The following is a 13,866-nucleotide window of genomic DNA, read 5'->3' as shown; positions in this document are numbered from 1 at the left end:
CTCTTGATCCTCACACAGCTTTCTCAGACCCTGTAGCTTCCTTTTCTTGATTCCATACACATGCACAATTCTCCAATAATCCATGATTCGTACCACCATCATTGATGCTTAAAAAAACAAAAACTGTTTACCATATTCAAACGCAGTTGCCTTTTATCTGTTCTGCCAGGGCTCTTGTCTCTAACCGCGACCCTTCTACATCTCCCACGCGGAGTGAAGACTGTTACATGCCAAGAATGCACCATCTGTCCGATATCACAACTTGTGTTTGATTTTATTTATGTTCGAACTTATGCCTAATTTTGGTTCGCTTTAGAAATTTAATGACATTACAAGAACAAAGAGTTTAATTTGGCTTCCATTGGTTACAAGAAACCATATGAATTCCAATTCATTAATTTGTTGCAAAGCAAGAACATAAAGTTAAAAAGATTATAATGGATTCTATTTTCCAATTACCTAATCGATTAAAAACAAGACATAAAAGAATGGAAAGAGGGTTGAAAGATTATAACTCAAAAATAATAATTCAAATATTGTTAAAATTTGAACATTATAATCCCAATCATTTTATAGTTTTGAATATTATTGAAATCGATTATTAAATTATAGTGTTATTATATCATTTTTATGTTTAAATGCATGAGTATAAATTTTATCAAAATAATAATGATGAAAGATAATTTATAATCCTTCGAGGGATGTTTTATATTTTAACTTAATAATTTTTTAAAAAATTATTTAAATAACTCATGCGGTTCACAGATGTGTCATGTTACAATTCGCTAGGTCCTTTACCCATCTGCCAGTGATGGTGATGCCCTGCCTAATTCTTTTCTGACAATGCTTCAACCCCTTCGACATGCTCCTTGCAAGAAATTTCTCTGTAATTAAATTATAAATTATAAATAATCATATCAGTTAACCTTTCACTTCCATGAGTTCACAATTAACGATCAACTAACATGTCATCTTCACTTGAAATCATAACGGTTAACTATCTTACCATTTCGCCAGATTATATCAAATTAAATTGCCAACTGACTTCATGTGAACCTCAACGTCTATATTCCAAGCTAGGTCAAAAATTGGGATGTAACAGTAAGAATGTGGATAAAGGACATATGAAAAACATAAGGTCTGCTCCTTTAGCATTACTGCCCTATATTATTCATAGCAGAATAAATATCATACAGCAAGTAACTCTTTAATATACAACTTTGATAAATTTAAAGACCATCTTCAACAAGTCTAGAAAGATATTATATTAGTTTGGTTGTAACTTTATATTTATTAATCTCAAAAAGGATGTTAAATGTTTGCGGCCGAGATGCAAGAGATAAATTAGCCCATAGAAATTATTTGTCAAGATGATATGATGATCTATGAATCATCCAATAATTATGGCTTCAGTTGATGTTTTATGCTCTTCAAAACAGATTTAGAGGTAGAGTTTGGGATTGGAAAACTACTCAAACTCTTTCTGAACTTTTAGTTATGTCAGTTGTTCTTCATGGGTGTGAGGTGTGGGCCAACAACACCTTAGTCTCATAATGGACGCAAATAGAGGAATCCAAAAACATTTCATCACAAGAAAGTTCAAATTCAAAAGCACTTTTCCATCTGATATCATGTTGAGTGAAATAGGAGCCACCCCTATTGAAGCAATGGCTATGGTGCATCCCATAAGCTATCTTAAAAGAACCAAACAAATGGAAGAAGATAGATGACCTAGGGTTTTCTTTAATGATATATTTTGGAAAAGGAAGAAGATATGGATGCAACAAAACATCAAGTAACTAAGTAAAAGGAGTATTTATTTACATATGTATCCCATGAATAACAATGAAACAAAGCTTTTTAGTCATGGATAAGTTCTACCAGAAAAAATGGGGTATTTGGATAGGAAGAAAGCAAACTATATCAGTGAGTTTAAACCCACAAGTGATCAACTTCAAAAAGCTTACATAGGGGGCAATATTTCATGGAGAGCAAAAATTCTTATTGCCCAATTCATAACTAACTCTCATCAACTTTATTGTGAGATTGGATAGGAAGAAAAAAACTATATCAGCAAGTTTAATCGCACAAGTGATCAACTTTAGAAAACATACATAGGGGCCAATATTTCATGGAGAGCAACAATTCTTATTGCCCAGTTTATAACTAACTCTCATCAACTTTTTTGTGAGATCACGTGTTGGAAAAGGTCAAAAGACCCCTTGGCAAGAGAGAGTTTGCTCTTTTTGCAATTCTGGAAATGTGGAAACTGAACAACATTTATTGTTAATTGTGTTGCTTACAAGGACAACAATAACAAATTTATGAAAATTTGAATAACTAGCTCTTGGCACATTTTATTCAGCGAAGAGTACATTGTGAAGTTGGGAGCACTCATTGTTAACTTGCATAAGAATAAAAACTGATTTACTGAATTCAGCAAGCTGTCCTACAGACTATGTTTAGTCTCATAGATGTTAATATTATGTTCTTCTTTTAGGTTTACAACTACATCTTTCCTTATTATTGATTTTGGCGAGACTAAATAAATGCATTTGTTATAATTTGGGACCACATTGTATTACTCAATGAGTAGCAGCAGTGCGATTCAGCCATGGTACTCAACTCAAACTACACGGGATGCGATGGCGAATCCGGATGTCGTCTATATTTTTTTTAATAGTGATTGCTAATTTTGACAAGAGAGCATGACAGCTAGAGTGTGCACCATTAGTGAAGTGTCCCCTTACCTTCGGTGCTTGTATGTGTGTCGTAATGGCCGGGGTCCATATTTATATTTGCTTATTTCCTCGTTCATTTTTACATACGAGATTGACGAGGCCTAATGACAAGGAGGGTGAGCACTGCAGCAAACACAAAATGTGAGGGATATATTTGTGTATTATGTTTCACTCCGATTCATTGTGTGCTATTTTAATGCAAACCCTTTCTTTTTGACACAATAGCTGTTAACCCTCCATTGCTTTTAGCAGTGCCATTGGAGGAATTTTGTGTTCTGTCACTTTCTATGTTATTTTCAAACATACTCATACTTTAGGCTGTATGTTTGAATTGTAATGCATGTGCTAGAGACATAGTTTATGGGATCTCGTGAGTGTTCCTTTTATGGTGCAATTTTGAGATTGTATACTCCAAAATGTTATACTAAATTTCTGTATATTTTTTAATATTTCTATTCCAATTTAGAAAGGGCCACAATTAATTACGTTGTTTTTGATGGTTTTAGTGTTATGCTGCTGCTGCTAAGAACAGGGACTCTGAATGAGCACGGCAGGCACATTGGCAGGTAAGGATTTTTTATAAATCCTTGCTTAGTGTATGAACTTTGGCAGTATCTAAACAAATTCTTCTGCATTGCTATTCATCATTCTCATCATGCATTCATCATTATTCCTTTTATAAACGTATTTTTGTTAAAGTAATCGAGATTAATTTCTATATATGCATTTGAGTCTACAATAAGTTAAAAGTGCATTAATGGCTAAATAAACTGTATTCAGGCAGCCACAGCTTTCCCATCTCGTGGCTGCTTCTCATTTCATAACTTACCTTCCTTTTCATTCAACGATCTCTGGAGTCTGTAGTCTATATTGTTATATGTACGGAAGTAAATGATTGTGAAGTTTTCCGTGGGCTGTTTGTAAGTTTTCTATTGATTAGCTTCATATAAAATGTCTAAAACTTATATTTGTTAATTACTCAAATTTTCAAATAATAGTGTAGAAAATTGTTACATCTGACAGAAAGATTATGGAGTTATAATAAATCTTGGTTTTTGATTTTTTTGCCTCTTTTTTTTTCATATAATAATATTTCAGTCATTTACTATTTCATCGGATGAAAACTCTTCCATAATGAGGGAATTAAATCCCTTTTACACACACACACACACACACACACACACACACACACACACATAATTTCTATAGTTTCAGATATATTGCATATGTATATTTGTGTACAAGTGTGCATGTATGTGCATATGACTGTGTGTGTATTACTGTAAGGGGATGCAATCTCATTTGCATAAATCTAGGCCAATTAAGTCCAAACAATAATAGTCAACTAGCCTAAATTAAATTTGGGACATAAACAGAGCACACTGTTCTCTATCTTAGCATTTGCTCATTGTAAATAATTGGCACATTGTGGTCAAAACGTCAACTTCAATGTCAGGTCCATTGAAAAATGTGACACATTGACCCAACTCTTCAAGTATTTTGGTTCATCTTGACGGAATGAATGAGTGTACTAGAGAAATTTGCATATTGATGCCATTCCCAATTTTTCCATTTAGGTTTTGCTCATTGAGAGGAAGGGACCCAACTACCATTGTTCCACAAGAAAATCAACTAGTGAGCCAATAGCAACTCACTTAAGTTGCGTTTTGAAGAAGACGAAGAAATCATTAAAATTCAATGTACCTTTTAGGAGCTTGGATTATGTGAAGCTAGCTATAGCAGCTATACACTATAATTAACATGTCGACTTTTACATTGGGTCCATCAAAAAAAGCTGGCATGCCAACTCACTCTTTAAGCTCTATTTTAATATATAGTTTTGGCCCATCTTGATGGGTTGATTTTGTACCAACTCTCTTGATTTGATGTAGGTCAATTACTAAATTGTACACTCACTGTTCACATTTATTAAGTAGCCTAGATCTACATAAATGAGACAGTATTTCTCATACTTGTCCACACATGTAACATTCATAAACATAGGTGAGCTTGAAAATGAGTTGCATGATTAGAGCACAAGAGGAAGAGAGGTGGTTCCATGTTCAAATCCTACATGTACCACAAAAAGGCACCTGTGTACTTTCTCGCTTGGACTATGGTAAGCAAAATGGGTACCTGATATACATACATACACAGGTGCCTTTTTGTGGTACGTGTAGAATTTGAACATGGAAGTACCTCTGTTCCTCTTGTGCTCTAATCATGCAACTCATTTTCAAACTCACCTATATTTATGAATGTTACATTGTGGACAAGTATAAGAAATACTGTCTCATGCCTAGATCTACGTAAATGAGACAATGTTTCTTATACTTGTCAACACATGTAACATTCATAAATATAGGTGAGCTTGAAAATGAGTTGCATGATTAGAGCACAAGAGGAAGAGAGGTGGTTCCATGTTCAAATCCTACATACACCACAAAAAGGCACCTATGTACTTTCTCGCTTGGACTATGGTAAGCAAAATGGGTACCTAATATACATACATATGTATGTATATATGATGTACCTATATATATACACATACACACACACACACATATATATATATACATGTACATGTAGATGTAGATGTGTATATATAGAGATGTACATGTACAAGTATATATACATCTATATATAGATATACATGTATATGTAAATGTACATATATAGATGTGCATGTACATGTACACACATGTACATGTAAGTGTATATGTATATGTGTATATGTATTTGTTCATGTGTGTATATGTACATGTATATGTATATGTATATATGTGTGTATATGTATATGTATACATATATATATATGTATGTGTGTATATATGCATGTGTTTATGTATATATATGTGTGTGTATATGTATGTATATATCAAAGTTGCATGGGTATGTGCACCCAAACTCATGCTGTGTGTAGCAGGTACTTGCCTGGGTACGTACCCTACAGCTGGAAACGCTATGTCAGCTCTCAAATTTTTTCCCGTTACAAAACATTAAAAAAATTGGCACTTAGATTAAGATGTTTGATTTTCATTTCAGTTTTTCATTTGCATATCAGCTTGCTCTTTATCAGGGTTAATTCAATTTGTAATCAGTTTGGAACTTTGATACAATATTGATTAACAGTAAACTACTAACCTATTTCTGATTTTCACTGTTAAAGTTAGAAATGGAAGTTTATCAGTTGCAATATGTTGTTATATGATTTATGATCTTCTTCATATTTAAAGTTTTCCTTTTTTGTTATGCAAGTAAGTTTAAACATTGAGCATATATATTATGATTCATGACTCATATTTTCAAATTTCTTGTTTTTAAAGCTGTCATGACTCATGACTCGTATTTTCAGATTTTCTACACATTGTCAAAATTATATTAAATTTTTTAGGCTTACCCACGTACCCTGTTTTGGAAAAGAGCTGTGCCCGTATTCAAAGTACCCAAGTACCCCCGTACCTATGCAACCTTGATATATATATATATATATATATATTCTAAGTTGCTGGTTTGGATTCTGGTTCGACATTGGGGTTCGAAATTCGGTCAAATCATTTTTGGGCTGGGTTCAGGTTTGTTTTGGGTTCGTTTGTACAAGTTTTTTTTTAATTTTAATTTTTATAAATATGTAAACATATGTTGCAGCGAATAAGTGCATACACCACTATGCTAATAACTTAGAATGTGACATCATTTTAGGCCTGCTGCTGCATAAAGGCCAAAACAATGCCATTTTAGGTTGAACAAAAGAAAAAAGCGCTTTATTGAACTGTCAAAAAGTCAACAAAAAAGTTGTCGTTTCCCAAATTTGCTGGTAAGTTGTTGAAATTCTGCTCAGGCTCATTTTACCGAAACCAAATTCGATCTAAATTCCTGCAAAGTCGACCAGGGTTCAAAATTACGAATCCGCAGGGAATTTACCAAAAAAATAATGAATTTGACACGAATGCGAACCGACTACGAATTTGGGTGAATCGAATTTCGACTTTCAGCTTTCTGGAGCGAGTATGGTAACTTAGTATATATATCTTAGGTTGCTGAATCGGGAATGGGAACGGGTACAAGTATGTGGGTAACGCTTGTACAACAAAAGTTTTTGTTGGGGGTTGGGTACAATTTTGGTACGTTAATGCAAATATATATATATATATATATATATATATATATATATATATCTTAGAATTAAGTTTAGAGTATCATATACCTATACATATGTTAAGCAAAACCATTCCAAAATTTGAAGCATATCATTCTAATTTAACTACAGGTTTTTGTATTAGGAAGTTAAAGCCAAGATCTCATGAGAGATTAGTTCAAGGTTCACTAATCAGCAGTCTAGGTCCGCAAAATATCTAAACACTACTACAGTTGGCCTTATTTTACGATGGCAATTTCCAATTGGAGGGTGCACATTTTCTGAAATTGGTGTTTTTCTTGAATTGCCCCGACTTTGTCGGAATTCTGACAATCTATTTTGAGACTGTCGGAATTCCAATGGTCATGGGCAATACATAAAAAAAAAAAACAACAAATCATTTTCACAGGCACCGTGCACAAAAGGCACTATTCCAACGCTATGTTTGATCGCGAAATTCCCATGTGAGTCACTGAAGACTGCAGTACACATATCATCGACACTACCTAGGTAAGGACACGTACTGCTTCAAGTTTATGTGATTTGAAAATGAAATTGCTTGAAACCAGATTTATGTGATTTGAAATGAAATTGTTTGAAACCTGACTTATCTAATTTAAAAATGGAATTGCCTAGCTTGGAACTTGATTTTGTTTGAAAATGAAATTGCTTGAAACTGCACAAGATCTGTGCAAAAACAGCATCAATTATGCCCTAAGAACACCATAATCCTTGTGGCATTGAGCAGTACAATATATGGTACCAATCTTTTCGTGATGACTTCCTGTCAGCACTAACTTACAACAAAAACACAAACCCATAGCCCAACAATACAACACGCCCATTCTCATGGCATTCATATATTCATTTAGTACCATCCGCTGACCCTGGTTATGGTTTATTTTAATTCTGGTTTGTGTGGTTTTGATTTATAAAGCTAGGTGGGATTTGATGAGAAATAGCTGGGATTTGTCCAATATGGATAAGAATATAAACAGTCATGAATGACCAGGCACTGAACAGTGCAGTTCCTTGCTGTACATGGATTTGATGTGGTGTTATGACTGCAGGCTCTTCACTCTCTCCTTTTTACATACACACAAATCATTGATAAAGAGAAACCGGGGGGCTACACAATGGAAGCTTTTGTTGAGTTGGGGGAATGTAAGGAAAACTAAAAGCCATTAAATTTTGATTGATTGTGTTATAACTTATGCCCCCATCTAGTTTTTCCATTCATTCATTCATTTAGGATTCAGGAGTGAATATATATTTTGTCTCTTGCTGTGCCCTTGTGATCTATGTCTCTGCTGTGATCTTTTTTAGTGGAGAAGGCAGAAGGGGAAAAGGAAAACGAAGGATCTTGTATACACAGTTTAGTGCCCTTGGCTTACATACAACCACATTAGTGGCCAGCAGGAGCAGCAGAAGCCTAGGTCAGTCAGTTACTAACTATACCAATAGTACTAACTCTACCATACTATACTGTGCAGAGGCAGACTATACTATGATTATAAATAATAAATAGGCCTAGGCCTGTTCATGCCCATCATATGATCATGCAGCAGGCAATCCAAATAATCCTTTATCGATCTTAGCAACAGCCCCACAAACTCCTTTCTGTTTTCCTGTAACCTGATTTTCAAGGTTGCATGGGGACAGGGTTCTTGGGGGACTGTCATGACAATGGCTTTTCAAATCAAGAACAGTGAAAGTTTGCAAACGTAATGTATCGTTTTCAGTTCCAGATTTGCTATATGTTTGTGATAATAATATATCATAAATGTTTAGATGCATGACAGAGAAGGTTGACTTTAAACATGAACAAGAACGTCATAAATCATATGACAATGACATATTGCAAATGGTAAATTTCTGACATGAACAGTGATAAAGTTTATTGTTAATCAATATTGTATCAAAGTTTCAAACTGATTAGGTATTGATTTAAGCTTGATAAGCAACAAGCTGATACACAAACAAAAAGCTGAAAAAAATGAGAAATCTTAATCAAGGTCCTTAGCTATGATGTTCTCCACTGAGTACACAGTACTTGGGATACGTGTAACAGGGGTGTGGGTACGAGTACCCATGCAACCTTGCTAGTTTTGCATTCACTTACTTTCTACCTTTACTGACGGCACACATTCAGCATGCACACATTCTCTCTCTTAGGTTTTTTAGATACATCATCAGAGGAACTTTTAAACCCCCCAACAAAATCAAAGCTTCCCCTTCCCCTCCGTTAATGATAATGATACATACACATACTATTCCAACACCAAGCAAGCCTGTCCATGGTGACGCTTTTCTTACACATATACACATCAGGCTGAGGGAATCCATTTCAAACTGGCAGTAGGATTCATCTGTATTCGTCTTTGATCTGTGCCTCTCCACACATCACATTCCATCCTATTTTCCCATCTCTTTTAAACACCCACATAAGAAGTCAACACAACATCTCCCCACAACCCACATATCAGATTTTGCAGAAGGCTAAGTGGGCATCTGGCAAATTGGGCACAGCTGCCTTAGCCTATTCGTTTGTTTTCTTGAGTTTTTGTGAGCAGTTTGGGAAGAGAATTCAATAATAAAGGCTCTTAACTTTGTTTACAGTCACAGTAAGGGTGATGCACAACTGCCTCCTGGATTCAGGTTCCATCTCACTGATGAAGAGCTCATAACAGAATATTTCATGAGAAAGGTTTTAGACAGCAGCTTCACAGGAAGGGGCATTGCTGAAGTGGACCTCAACAAGTGTGAGCCTTGGGACCTCCTTGGTGTGTTCATTTCCCTCCTTTATTGTTGACTTCGTATAATCCCACACACCTATTTGATCTCAAATGATGATGTGTGCCTACTGTATGCTGAGTGTCTGTACTGAGTACTTCGAAATCATCCATTTCATACCTTCATCTGTACACAATGTCTTTCTAGTTTTTTTCTACTCACACACCCATTTCATTTCATATGATCATCTGAAAATTGTTTCAATCTAAGCTCTGAACCGTTTCCTCTCGTTTGATCATCTCATAACTGCTAAATGATGATTATTGTAGAGGAGTAGTTCCAAATGTAAAGAATAATAATCATTTGGACCTATTAAGTTTAAATTCTTAATGATGATTATTGTAGAGTCGTTCATGGAAGTTAGTAAAGAGTGGGCCTTGGTGCCTTCCCTGTAGGGCCTTTGACCAGCATTGACTCATGGACTTGACTCTTGGTCCTCATGACCTTATTGGGTCCAAAGGAAAACACATCAAACAACATGATGAGCCTAAACAAATCAAACAACTTGTTTGGTGCTACTTATGTTTCTAAAAATATAATAACGTCATTCACGTATATGTTTGTTTGATTATAGGTTTTATTTTATAACATAATTTATCTAAGGTTAATGATACGAGATTTCTTAATTCAAAATATAAATCAATTGATATTATTTCTAGATTAGATTGTGTCTTAATATTTTAATCCAATTTTCAAATCATGCTAACTGTGATCTATTATCAGAAAGATAGATGAAACATTGATTAAAAACTGAGATAGCTTTCTACATTCTGATGGTAGATCACAGAAAGTAATTAGAAATGTTAATAAAGAAACAAAGACATGCTCTAATCTAGAAGCAGCATTAAAAGATAAATATGTTTTACTTTGTGAAACATTTTACTTCTTGCCAGCTTAGCTGGTGAAACAGTTCACTTTATGAAACATTTTACTTTGTACTTGGTGATGAGGTATAATATTAAAATTTACTGGCAAGAAGGATCTTTAATTGGAGTTGCATGATCTTACAATCTATAAAATTCTACATGGGGAATAGGACAACATTAGAACTTTTCCTCTCACCAATGTGAGTACTATGGATAACTTGATTTTTTCCTAAGCAATATGATCAACAATTAAACTTTACTCACTATTGCAGTCATTATCGATGGCTGATATTGCAGGCCAACTATTTGGACTATACATCAACAAAAGAGTACACTGCCATGCTTTCTGTCTGCACTCTCTTCAAGCTCTGAGAAAACTAATCTCTTCAAGTTCTGAGAAAACTAATCCTCTAAAGAGGAAGATCAATACAGAGAACAAAGGAAGAGAGTAGCACCAAAAATCGAGCGTTGGCTTGTTTTAATAAAACCTTGGGTTGAGTGTATGTACGTATTGAATTAGGTTTGATAAACAACAAACTGATACGCAAACAAACAACTGAAACAAAATCAGAGATCTTAAGCGAGGTCCTTAACTATGATGCGCTCCACTGAATACCTGGTACTTGGGTACATGAGTATGCATACCAGGGGTGTGGGTATGCACACCCATGCAACCTAACAAAAAAGTGAAACAATTATTGCAATGCCTTGCAAAACCATAGAAAAGCACACAATTACCGAAGCACTCAGAAATGGGACTCATCTACAAATATCAACAAAAGAGTACTCTGCCATGCTTTCTGTCTGCACTCTCTTCAAGCACTGAGAAAACTAATCTCTTCTAAAGAGGAAGAGCAATACAGAGAACAAAGGAAGAGAATAGCACCAAAAGTTGAGCCATTAGCTTGTTTCAATAAAACCTTGGGTCTAATGTATGTACGTATTGAATTAGGCTTGATAAACAACAAGCTGATACGCAAACAAAAAACTGGAACAAAAATCAGAGATCTTAATCAAGGTCCTTAACTATGATGCGCTGCACTGAATACCCGGTACTTGGGTACATGGGTATGCATACCAAGGGTGTGGGTATGCGTACCCATGCAACCTAGCAAAAAAGTGAAACAATTATTGCAGTGCCCTGCAAAACCCTAGAAAAACACGCAATTACCGAATCACTCAGAAATGAGACTGATCTCGGGATGGGTTCAAAGTTGGTGCAGAATCATTTTGGGAACAGTTTGTTATTTTGTCCTTTATTTCCTTGCGAGAGGAGTTTTGGTGGTAATCAACTGAATCTGAAAGGGCTTCAATTCGCATGGGGACCGCCTCACAAAGCAATAAGAAATAAATAAATAATTTTACCTTCTACAAGGCTAAAGATAGCATATGGGACAGACCGTCTCACAAACTGATTTCTGCATTTCAGCCCTTTTCTTATGGGTGAACAATGATGAAGTCTTTTGGAAACAGAGTCAATCAAGTGTCAAATAAGGCCTGTCATATATATATATATATATAAAATTTGGAAAATATTTTTCACGATGCTTTGTGGGATAACCTTCTTGTTGTTTTGATTGCATTGAATAATGTAAATGCTAGGCTTTAAGCCTTTATGTGGATTCAAGGTGTATTTACTTTCAGAAGCCTATAACTAGAAGAACGAGAGGAGCAATGGTGGTGATCAACTGAATTTGAAAGGGCTTTAATCATTCTAAATCGCTTGGGATTGCTTAAGCAATAAGAACGAAATTATTTTACCTTCTACAAGGCTAAAGATAGCCAATGGGACAGATGGTCTCACAAATTGATTTCTGCATTTCAGCCCTTTTCTAATGGCTGAACAATGATGAAGTATTTTGAAAACAGAGTCAATCAGGTCTCAAATAAGGGCTGTAATATATATATATACAGATATATGTGCATATACACATACATATATCTAACAATCACTCCATGCTTATCCAGGCTTGAAAGAAAATCTGTGCAGAAATAGCCCATGTACATGTATATGTGTGTGTGTGTGTGTGTGTGTGTATAGATATGAAACATATATATCTATAGATATAAATGTGTATGTACACACATATATATATCATGCAATCACCCCATGCTTATCCAGGCCTGAAAGAAAATCTGTGCAGAAATAGTATGCGTACCCCTTGAAACCACAAAAAATCGGTGCAAAAACACCATGAATTATGCCCTAAGAGCACTGTAACCCTTGTCACATTTGAGCAACACAATTTGTGGCACCAATCTTTTTGGGATGACTTCCTGACAGCACTAAGTTGCAGCACAAATGCAACCCCCTGGTCCATCTGTACAACATGCCCATTCCATGGCATTCATTTAGTATATCCTCTGGCCCTGAGCCACATGCAATGTAAAAAAATATGTGTGCTGTATACAAATGCACATATATGTGCATGCATGCTTATGTATATATGTCATTGTCATTGCATACCTTGCATATGTATATATGCACATATGTATAGTGTTTCTGTGTATGCATATGTATGTGCAAGTGTGTATGTATGTATATGTGAATATGCATACATGTGTGTTTATATTCAAGCAAATGCAGTTTGCAGGTGTAAAGCTAAAATTTAAATACCACAACTTTTGCCAGCATCCTACTTGCCTGTGCCAAAATTGGAGCTTTGGAATAGGATATGGACATTCATTAAAGCATAAAAGAATTATGTCAGATGTTGTAGTTGCAATTTCCTTGGTAGACACACAAAATCTAAGCATATACTAGGCGTAAGAACTGCTTGACAGAATGCCTGAAAGAAATGTGGTCATGGTATGCAATGATTGCAGGATATGCACAAAATAGATATGTTGAGGGTATAAATGTTTTAGTTGCAATTCACATGGTAGACATGCATGCAAAATGTGAAAGCATAAACAAGGTATGTGAACTTTTTAGCAGGATGCCTGAAACAATTGTGGTCTCATGGTAAGTCATGATTGAAGAAGATGCACAACATGAATTTGTTGAAAATACACACAGGATACATGCATACTTTTATATTTCATTGCATACAATGATTTCAGGATATGCATAAATTATATTTGACAAAAAGCCTCTAGACACATTTAAAGGCAAATTCCACAACCTTTACCAGCATGTTGATTGCATTTGTTGAAGTGGGAGCTCTGGAACAGGTTATACATTTCCATCAAAGTACATAGAATGCATGAATTTTGTGTTGTTGTAGTTGGAACTTCTCTGGTAGATAATAATGGAAACTGTGGAAGCATAGACGAGGCGTGTGAATTATTTAATGCACATATATCAAATTGAGGCCAAAATTTAGAA

The 13,866-nt window shown here is 35.1% G+C and overlaps 1 long non-coding RNA gene across 1 annotated transcript in view; it reads left to right on the top strand.

Annotated features, from left to right (window-relative positions):
- The first annotated feature begins 3,247 nt into the window (after nt 1-3,247).
- Nucleotides 3,248-13,866, top strand: part of LOC149566590 (uncharacterized) — an 81,948-nt gene continuing 71,329 nt past the window's right edge. Inside the window, exon 1 of the long non-coding RNA XR_016362259.1 lies at nt 3,248-3,307. This is a non-coding gene — a long non-coding RNA (uncharacterized LOC149566590). The remainder of the gene's footprint in view (nt 3,308-13,866) is intronic.

The sequence above is a fragment of the Cupressus sempervirens genome, chromosome 3 (assembly GCF_028749045.1).
Source record: "Cupressus sempervirens isolate cs-2001-9-10 chromosome 3, ASM2874904v1, whole genome shotgun sequence".
Taxonomy (NCBI): domain Eukaryota; kingdom Viridiplantae; phylum Streptophyta; class Pinopsida; order Cupressales; family Cupressaceae; genus Cupressus; species Cupressus sempervirens.
The sequence above is the reverse complement of the archived record's forward strand: the minus strand, read 5'-3'. Positions and strand labels throughout refer to the sequence as shown.